This window comes from Erigeron canadensis, chromosome 7 (assembly GCF_010389155.1).
Source record: "Erigeron canadensis isolate Cc75 chromosome 7, C_canadensis_v1, whole genome shotgun sequence".
In the NCBI taxonomy this organism is placed as follows: domain Eukaryota; kingdom Viridiplantae; phylum Streptophyta; class Magnoliopsida; order Asterales; family Asteraceae; genus Erigeron; species Erigeron canadensis.
The window spans coordinates 7,986,375-7,997,956 of record NC_057767.1 but is presented as its reverse complement, the minus strand read 5'-3'; the positions used below and the strand labels follow the sequence as shown (position 1 = coordinate 7,997,956).

Here is an 11,582-nt window from a genome sequence, read left to right as displayed (position 1 = left end):
AATATTTTAAAAGATTTAGGTTTGATCCATAACTGCAACCACCATAACTGCAACCACCAATCGGCCGCCACCACTATTCAGACTACCATTCCTTTCAACATTCATCTCCAAAATCTTCTTATCTACTATCTAGATCGAGACCCGGAAATATATTTAAAATCCATTCCAGGTCTAAAAACCCATTGAAGACCAAGATTTGAATTGAAGAACCCAAATTGGTCGGGTTTAAGTAACGGTGGTGGCGGTGATCGGTTTTTGTGTGCGTATATATACAAGAAATACCCAGGATTGGTTAAGAACCCAGGTTTGATTTTTTTTTTTTTATGAAATTAATGTTAATTGTATGTATGGATTTGTTTTTTTTTTTAATTTTTTTTTTCTATGGATTTTGCTGTTATTTGCTGATTTTGGGGTTGTTAATGGTGAATGAAGAAAAGGGTGTGCGAAGATTTTGATGAAGTGCAAGAATGTGAAGCATAAAGAGCAAAACTTTGAGACCTCGAATCGGATTCAAATTGCAGGGACAGATTGAAGAAATAAAAGTATTTATTATTTACTTTTATTTTTTATATTATAGAAAATAAGGGAAAAAGTTAGGTAAAACATGCAGTACCTATCTTAGGTAAAGTATAGAGAGGATTATGTAAAGTTCAGAGGGAGGTTATGTAAAATTCAAGGAGGGCTATGTATGTTTATCAAATTCAAATGTTTAATTTATAATTTTTTTTAAAGTGGCAGTACATAAGTCTGCAGTACGGATCATTTTCCCAAAAAATAAAAATATAGAGTAAATTACGTTTTTCATCCCTGAAGTTGACATGTTTTTCACTTTTTTTGTCCCTGAGGTGTAACAGACAAATGATATCAATACCCTCACGTGTTTAACACATGCATACGTTAGCGGCAAAAATTGAACGCCGTTTAAGGGAAGGACCTTGATGCCAACTTTAAAGTTAAAATTGTAATTTTTAACATTTGGAACGAAAAGTAAAAAACTTGTTAACATAAGGAACGAAAAGTGTAATTTACTTATACTTTAAAGAGTGTTAGGTAAAATTATTACATATTATTTTAACACTTTATAAAAATAATTTTTTTTATATATAAAATAATAAGATAAATATAAATATGGTGAAATAAATTATGCTAAAACAATTAAAATAAACTATTACTCTAGAATCCTAGTACACAACTAGCAAATGACTGCTAACAATTCCATATTTAACTTCTAACTAATGAATGCTTTGGATCTAACAAATTGGTTAATTTATATCTTTTAAATTGCGATGTGAGTCGATATAGAAAACGACTTCATTGTGTTAAACTTAATTTAAGATCGATCTTCTATGAAGAAAAAAAGGGGAAAGTTTATAAGCTAAATTTTTTGTTAAGCAAATCATTATGTGATGAAAACAGAATTGAATATGCCAATTGTGAACTTAAAATGGAGGGGAACATAAAGGCTGTTCGGTCACATGCACATCACCTTCTTACTTTTCGTCTCCTCTTCCCTTCTTTTTGTATACTTAGATTGTAAATAGTCGATATTATAAATCATAGTGAAAAAGTAAAATAGCAAATTGCCGAAAAAATTGACGTGCCTTCAAAGCGAAAAAGTAGAGGGTTTTCTTCTTACTATGCATTGGGTGATTGATTTTATAGCATAAACCCGGTTAAAACAACATAACTAAGAACTTTATTTGTGATCTATTCAATTAGCACTTGTCAAAATAAAATAAAATAAAATAATTACTTAGTTACCTGTTATCATTATCATAAACCTTCACACACACTTGGAACAATTTTACTTCTTTATCAGTTTTAAATTAATTGATAGACTTTTTTTTTTAAACGAATGAATATATATATATATATATATATATATATATATATAGAATACTTGAAAGCCTCAATTGACTCTAGATTATAATTTGGTAGGCTGTTTAGTGTTAATATTCTTCTGATCTAACTTTTCCAAGTCACAAAAATTGCATAAGATATAGAACAATACGTGCCATACCTATTCAGAGGCAGCCCAACCTAATAGGAGGCCTGAAGCGAGTTTTTTTTACGAGACCTTTCAAATTAATAAAATTGTTTACACTTTATGAATTCATTTAACGACTGTGTTAACATGTTTTAAATTCAGTACACTTGATTTATTCACACATATATACATGTAAGTAGATATGTTCACATATCATGTAACACATAATTTTATGTTTCTTAATTTTCCTAGACTTTTTTAATTCTCATATGTATCAGATTCTATATATAGCTATTAAATATAAGGCCTTTAAAATTTTGAAGCCTAAAGCCTTAGCTTCACTTGTCTCCTTTGAGTCATTATTGGTTGAAACTAGTTATTGTAATAAAATTATTAAAATTAAATAAATAGGCTAAGATCAAAGATCATGATATAATTAATGTACGAAAATTCATAGATGACATATTAATACACGAATATTTTTAAGACACAATAATTATCGGTTCAGAGGAAAAAAATTGCTTCATTTATTTTACTGGAACCAAAACTAAGCTTATATACCGGATACTTACATATTAATTTTTTAAACCATAAAAATCATGAGGCCCAGACATTTATTCATTAAACAATAAATAATAAAATATTAAGATGTGAGAGGTTCCACATCTAAGCATAGGTGTCAGCCTTATATTTTTTTTTTCCTTTTTAAATAGATACAAGGTTAATTCGTATCTTAAATTGTTTGGTGACGATGGGCCCATTGGTGGGCCATCAGGAAACATGTTAAGCCTGATTAAGCCCACTCGTGTTATTATAACTAAAAAGGTGCATGACATATAGCCATATAGGCATACATTAATTAAAGCTCTGATTCTTCATACATCTAGTTGTTGCATTTCCATTTTCCACAATAAGCCACCATGAACACACTATTATTAAGGAGATCCGTATATTAATTATTTTTCATAATATCATCAAACATGTTTTAGAGTGTTATAATGCATAATAACGTGAAACATATGGTATACATATAACTTAAAGTGGTGTATGGATTGCCTACCTACTAAGTACTAATAAGTAATAACCATCTCAGGTTCATAAATCTTAAGACAGCTTGTAATAGCACTTCCAATGCATGCCTTATTACCAAACACAATGTCTTTTCAATACTTTTGAAGTGCCATTAGCTTGTGAATAATCATTTGCTACTGATATATCTCCAAACACCATCATAACATGTTTTTTATTTGAAACCTAAAGATAAAGATACAAAATCTAAACATAAATCAAAACTATCTCTTCACACAAAATATCACTTTATAAGATAGTTCAATCAATTCTTTCATAAGTGGATCAAGTATAATCATATATTCATGGTATATCTTAGAAAACTTTCTGTAAATGTTAAATACTTGGTTTCAGCTTTTTGGTTGGAGTGGGGTTGAGTTAGAATGACAAATAATAATCCTCAATGCATGACAGCATATACTACCTTCCAATCTAAGAGCTAAAGGACCTACACAATAAAGAAGAAAACTTTAATATCTCCTTTGTTTTGCATGATGTAGAAGTCCAAAACAAAGATCCACAAATGATGTACCATATACCCCTGGTGAAAGAAAGAAAAGCAATACAAAGTGGGATGTTAGCCTTAAAAAAGTTTAGATTTTGACCCCACAACATACTAGAAAGAAGAAGAGAAAAACAGCTTTTAACATGAGAATAAGGAGAATGGTATATTTTCTCATCATGTCAAACCTCTAGCTAAAGCCATACCACCTTAATACTTTTTACAATCAATGGATCCACCAAAATCAAAGTTTAAATGTTGGTCTAGTATTTTTCTTGCTAATTATATCTAAGCATTTGATGGGCAAATAATTTAGTGGTCCTCTTAGATTATATATCTATATAATGGTTTTTCATCCAAATTTAGTGCATAACAGCCCCATACTCACTTTTCTCTATCTATATATATGTTAAAAAAGTATGAATCAAAGCCTTTTAAAGTCTTCTTACAACCTAAATTTAGCTTTAAAAGATTCCACATAGGATTTTATCTTACGTGGCATCTCTATATTTTTATTTTATAATATTTATAATAATATTATAATAATAATAATATCCAAAATCATAATGAAATAAAATTTGCACAAAAATTAAAAACCAAACCTTGATCATATGAAATCTAAAAGAAATCTGTTCCATTATATGAAAAAACTTTAAAATATATTTATTTTATAATTTAAATTATAAAAAAAAACCTTAATAGTTGTTAGGTACCTAAATTTAGGTGTGAAACATTCACACATTATTTTTTTTAATCCATAAAATTCATAGGGGGCAAACATTTATTCATTAAACAAAATTTTTTTAAAAAATTAGTATGTGAGAGATTCTACACCTAAGCTTAGGTACCTAACAGTCTTACATACTATCATATATATATATATATATATATACACACTATATACGTCATCTCGGTTTCTAATCAAACAATATCATACGTCATCTCTATTTCTAATTACACACTAATATGTAATTTTAAACCAACTAGATTGGATCAAGTAGTTGAAGCCTTACATTTGGTGACAGTGGTCAAGGGTTCAATGCTCGTACCCAACAAGACTGGAGGTACTTTTATACCTTTGGTAGCACCTGTAAGCAACTTCTCTACCTTTGGTATGATATTGTTGTACACATCTCATCCTTCATTATAAACCGTCGAAGATGGAATTAGGACTCAAATCCCATGAAAAACAGCATTAAGGATTACTTTACTTTACTTTACACTAATATGTAGTTCTAATAGCTTTGGAGTGTATAATTAGATATCCCACTTAAATTTTTTACCAAAAATCAGAACATGTTAGTCTTTATGTATATAAAAACATTGAAAAAAAATAGTAATTGTGTAAAAAGAAGATTATTATTCGTACATAATTGATTATTCTATTAAATCATGATGAACATACAACAATTTATCTTTATTATTATACTAGCTTATCAATCCGGGTGATACCCGGACATTGTTTTGATATTTTGTTTTTATAAATATTAAAACATATAATCGTTATTAATGTTAATTAGCATAAAATTGATAAACTTGATTTTAAAACTCATAAAGCCACAATTTTTTTTTATAAATTTTAAAATATGAGTCGAGTGAACCATTAGAAAATGAATATTTATCTAAAAAATAAAAATTGATAATGTAAATATGACATTACAAAATAGATTTTTCTTAAGATTGATTTTAAAAATTGATTGTGGACTTGTGGTAGAGCTATATAAATATTTTTTATATTAAAAAAATAGATGATATCATTGAAAGTATTTTTTTTTATTTAGCAAAGAGATAAAAATCAGAATTGTTAAATTTAAAATAGAGTTTTTTTTAACCATCATGGTATGATACTATTTATGAAAAAATTTAAAACATTTTTTTTAAATTGTTGGAAAATATTAAACATCAAATGAAAATAAATATGTGATGTCATAATATAATCCTTATATATGGAAAGTATGAATTAATAGAAAGTCATGGTGGTGTCACATATGAAATATTTTTTAAATGATTAGGTTAACTGATAAACACTTTGCAAATAAACCGAATGATACCCGGATAGCTTTAAAATATGTTTTCATATTAAATTTTTAATTACAACGTTAAATAAGATAATAAGTTGTGATAAATTATTATGTAAAAAATGAAACTAAACGGATTCAATAGTTGTGTAGTTGTGGAAACACGTTAAAACACATTCGGTTGGCAAAAACAAAAACGTTATCTGAAAAAAAAAGCACCATAGTTTTCGGTCTATTATATTGAAAAAATAGAGTGATTAAATTCTTACATAATAATGTGGATATTTAATAAAAATCTATATTAATGATACATATTTAAGAAAAAGATGTTTTGAATTTTCTATAAAAAAAGTACGATAAAAAAAGTATGATGATGTCATAACTAAATTAAAAGGATGTGTGGTAATACAATATATTTTTTAAAATCTTATGTTATCACAATCTTCTTTTATTAATATAATAGATAGATAAGAGAAGATATAAAAAAATTTCACCCACAGTTTTTAGAAAATATTATAAAAAAATTAGTTACAGATTAACTAAAATATCTTTAATAAACCATTCTTTGGAAAGAGTTAGATCAATTATTTATATACCAGTTACATACAGTACTACCCGTCTTCGTTATTACCACCAATATTTACCATGATCACATAGCCGGGTAAAGTGATAAGAATATACAATTTCTTTAAGATGTTATTCTAATCATATTGTATTTTTAATTTAATGTACAATATCGCAAGAAATCCTATACAAGCTAGACTAAATTTTTATCCCGTGAAAAATGCGGATAAATTTTAAAAAATCGTTTTTAGTAAGTTAATATAAAATTAAGTTTGAGAAAGAAAGTAATTAGTTTAAAAGTTTAGTATCTTAGATAAAAATCGATTAATGAGACCTAATAATTACATAATTAGTAATTAGGTTAAAAAATGTATACTCAAATTTGTAAGGAACTTCTGAAAGTAAACATTACATTTACTTCAAGCCTTCAAGGTAAGTAGAATAACAAACCTATAATTCAAAATCATAATGTCATGAAACTAAAAACTTAAGTTTATTAGAATATGCATGATATATATGTTTTTGCACACACCAACATAATCAAAGTAAGTCAAAACTAACATTATATATACTACTGTACTTTTATTACTGATTTGAAGTGATCAAAATTCTTTATAGATGCTATCCAACTATCCCAAAAGTCTCAAATTCCCATATAGGTTATCAAACCACATACTAAAGTATAATCAATCTTGGAATTTTGGGCAAATTTGGAACTATTTCTACATATAATCATAGACTTAAAAAACTGAAATTTGGCAACAGGATATGCAATGCCAACTTGCCAAGTAGGGGGAAAATTAATATATTGGATTCCATTATTAATTCCATCACAGTACCATTAAAAAAATTTGATATAAATAGCACCAACTATTGTTATCAATGACCTTATCAACTACATACATTGTAGGTCTTCAGTGAACCAATTAGATTAAAAGGTTAAACATACAGACTTGTTCTCAAACAATGAATATTTACAACAGTAGTGCTAGAGCATCCAACTTCTAATGACCCTAACCACTTGCACATGTCCTTGAAAAACTCATCCACTTCAATCTTGTTTTCAGACTTGAAGCTTTAGAATTGTACTCAGCTGCATATATTATAACCAATTTGGAAACAATGGGTAAAACTGTAAACTTAAAATGTCTTTATCTTTCAGACAGAATCTGTAAAAGGAAATAATATGATCAGCTATAAAGTTTTATAACTACCAAACATCATTATGGTAATCTACAATTTATCTTGAAAGCGTACAGAGTAATAAGCGATTAAATAAATATTCCAAAACAATCAAATCATAGAAATGAAGCGTAAGTACTTAATTAAATGTTTCAGTAATATACATTCTCATATTCGATTGCAAGTTCTAGACTTAAAACTTTACCAGTCAAAAAAGCGAGAGTAGAATATCTTACTCAAAGCATCCCTGCCACCGACTACAACTTCAGGATCAAGATTTCTTATAATGACTACCTCTGGTGATAGCATACCACTTTTGATCAGTGCATAGAGTTTCACTTGATAACACGTCCATGTTCTACCTTTTGCGTATTTCTTGTTACACGGATGATAAGATAATCTTTTGGTTATCTACTCACAACCCATTAATAAACATGATGCAAATGTACAATCATAAATAGCGACCACCTTTTACCTGACAAGAGACCGGCTCCTACCCTGATCATCATCATCATCATCAACATACATGGATATCCTGTGTTGTCTGCATGGAATAATTAGTACACAAATTGAAGCTGAGTAATGAAACATGGAGTTGTTTATATAATACACAAAGTTAAAGAGCTGATGCACACCTTTTGGATAACATTCAAATAATCCCTCTCAATAGTCACATGACCAGTAATCAACAACTACAATAAGCCCTCTCAATAGTCCCTTCGTAACCTACAATATTAGTAACATACAATTAATTGACTTCAAATAAGAACACGTCAAGACTGATCAGGAGATCAAAAGTGGAAATAAACACATACATAAAATAAAAGTATGCAATTTATAGAATAAAGGTGTAGTAAAGAGGATCTTATCTTAGTTCACCACCAGATTTTATATGCCTAAAGCTGGAAATCAACCCATTTTCCCCTTTTGATTGAGCTCAAAACAACCAACCAACACCAGTCTTTAGTCACCATCAAACAACATTGTTTCTTTACTCGAACTTGAAGTCCAACATGAGCTTACCTCCCTTCTCCCTTTCTACCTGAGGAGCATTTAATACAAATCTGAAACAACAACAAAATCACATATAAGCAAGTTTTGAGCAATATAAGCATCCTTCTAAATGTAGTAGTTTCATAGCAAACATATTAACCATCTTTAAAAGACAACTTAGAAACACCATCATAAATATACCAAATGCTTGTAGGGGATACATAAATCCATCATAAGACTTGCACTCCAAAAATGTCATAAAACCAAATGCTTGACTTTTTTAAATCATGTAGCTTTTTAAAATCTATCAAAAGGTAATAATAATAATAAAAACTCATATACCTTTTCTTCATCATCATCATCTTCAAGTTGTAAATACCTTTATTTCCCTATGCCTACAATTTTGGATGTTACCTATAAACATATGTTGTCAAACATATTAATCATCCTCAAAACATGAACAATCATCGGTATTGTTTAAATCCTCACAAAGCTTGTCATAAACTCAACATCATTGGCCAAACAATTTAAGAAACAAAAAATCAACTACACAATAACAATTTCTAGAAAAAATCCCAAATTAAAATCTGAAAATTCATACCTAAAGTGAATAAACCCATCAAACTTTTGGCTGAAAAAAATCTTTTCTATTTCTTCCCCTGCACCAAGTCACCAACTGAATATTCATACAAAAGAAAAAATAAGAGTAAAGCCACAAAAAACTCTAAATATATAAAAATATATAATTTATTAGCCATTTTCATCTTGGAATCATCAAATTGATATACACAAAGCTTGATTTTTATAGGTTACATAAGAGATTGAAAACATCAATGAAATTTGATTTTCAAGATTAAATACATATATCTATATCTATAGTTGCATATGTATATAATATATAAACAAATAAAACATATATATGATATTAATAACATATATATGATATGTTATAAAATTAAATAATAAGATACTAATAACATATAACATATCACAAATTAAATCTCTTACCTTCCTAAAAGATATAGAACCATCAAAAACAACACAATATGATTATATGTCTTTTTGAGACATTACATCGAACACTTGGAAGGCAACACCATCCATCTTCTTTCAAGCATTTTATCAAACACATGAGTTATCTTCAATATTGTCCTCCAAACAAGTTTCAAATCCCACATGAAATCAATAATAATTTGTAAAAAAAACTGTAATTTCACTAACCTTTTGATATGTACACCCTTTCCGTCGGCTAGCATGTTACCAATCTTTCTTTTATCATCATCATCATCATCATCATCATCATCATCATCATCATCAAGTTTATCATCAAAAGCTTTATATATATATACCAACTCGATTTATAGATATATGTATTCATATGGATAAGATAAAGAGATAGAAAGAAAATGGATTATAAAGATTTTAGATATTCTGATGTAATGAATGAATATAAAATATTTCTATTTCTCTCTCCCTTCTCCCTCCACTCTCTCCCTTCTCCCTCCACTCTCTTCCTTTTCATTTTCAAAATTCAACTCCATTCTCTCTCCACTCTCTTCCTTTTCATTTTCAAAATTCAAAAGACCCGTCAAAGCCTTCACACACATTAAAAATACCATCAAATACCTACAACTTGATGTCATAGTTCCTATGTGGAAGCCTTGTTTTGTTGACAACTCAAGTTTGTGATGTCACTCGACTTTTCTCCTTTAATATGAAAGGGGATATCATAAGTTCTTAGACATTTAGTTTTAAGGACATGTCTATCAATCAACACGTACACTAGCTTAGAATTGAGGTTGATCTCCGGTTATTGCGGTTTAATTACAGAATTTGTCGAAAGATGACTAAATAGATGATCTGTCTAATTATCGGTAGCACAATTTGTCTTCGATTAAATTAAAGCACAATGTACATACATCTATACTGCGTATTTCCGTTATATATGTATCAAATTGAGCACATATGCACAAGTACACAACACGTGGATCTTTCATGGGCCACATTATGATATAAAACATGCATGCGTGTATACAAACAATAAAACAAATATGTAAGTTTGGATTAAGTTTATGTTGAAGTGGAGTGCTTTCTAGCTCAAAGTTTAAAGCAAATGATAGGACAGATATGGAGGTGGAAGTGGAAGACGAATAATTAACCAATATAGGAATGGATTAGCACATAGAGTAGCAAATGATTAATCATTATGGAAGCATATATATACATACACATTTTCCTCTTTGTCATCACTCTCTAAGATCGTGATTAGAAGATCAAAAGTTGATATTAAAATCAAAATCAAATCAACATTCTTCAACTATGTGGTTTAAACACTAACTAGCTCATCATTGTTAACTGGAAACCAGGTTTGGACTCATCAAGATGCTCGTGAACTATGAGTAATATATATGATGGTAACTTTGCAAAAAAATTTCCTGACTATTTTAAAAATGCACCAGGTACGAAAATGCGTCTAGGCTATATAATTTTGCGAACATGATGGCCAGGGTTCGCCGCAAACAGCTTCCAATATCATTTCCAGGGTCTCTTCATTAAACTTTTTTAAAAAGGTGTGGATCATTTGTTCGCAATAGGGGATTTAGCTTACGTTGTCTAAATTGGGTCCGCGCTAGAGACCTCACCTTTAATAAACCCCCAAATAAACCACTTGAAGACATGACATTTAATTGGGGTAGGCCTCTTCATTAATTCATATTGAATTCGAAATGAAAGAGTTTCGAATGGAATGCTATGCATATAAAGTTTATTTTTCATTTTGCAAAAAAAAAAAAAAAAGCATTTCGTGACTCTAACAGGCCAACAGGGTGTAAAACACGGTTCACTTGGCAATGGCATGTAGCCTATCATTGATACCGGCCCAAATACTACTTTAGCCATTAAAAGATACAAAGCCCATTTATAAAAATGAGCAAACATGCCAGTCTAAGTAGAAGATATATAATTAACTACTAACCAGCCTTTTTTCCTTGGATTATCTTATCTTTTTCTGGACTAAAGTTGAATGATGCTACTATACAAGCATTTTTGAGATTACTATAAATGCATAATAGACACTTCCGTATCTATGCTTGAACATAAAAACGCATAATAAAGTTTTTTTGGTATTAAGGAAGGCTTTTTTAGTTTGAATTATCCAATGATAACAAGTTTTTCGAATCATAAATAGTTTAATTGGGGTACATGTTTGTCTAAGAAAATTTCAAAGTGATAGTTTTTGAAAAATTAATGATGCATGACCACTAAGCCC

The 11,582-nt window shown here is 29.0% G+C and overlaps 1 long non-coding RNA gene across 2 annotated transcripts; it reads right to left on the bottom strand.

The window, feature by feature from the left end:
- Positions 1-6,931: 6,931 nt before the first annotated feature.
- LOC122608708 lies at positions 6,932-8,131 on the bottom strand. Of its 2 annotated transcripts, none has more exons than XR_006325293.1 (4): positions 7,957-8,131; positions 7,797-7,865; positions 7,527-7,696; positions 6,932-7,232 (listed from the first exon to the last, which is right to left on the bottom strand). It is a non-coding gene; the product is annotated as an uncharacterized LOC122608708 (long non-coding RNA). The 2 variants fall into 2 exon arrangements; XR_006325294.1 differs by having other exon boundaries at positions 7,558-7,696.
- Positions 8,132-11,582: the final 3,451 nt, after the last annotated feature.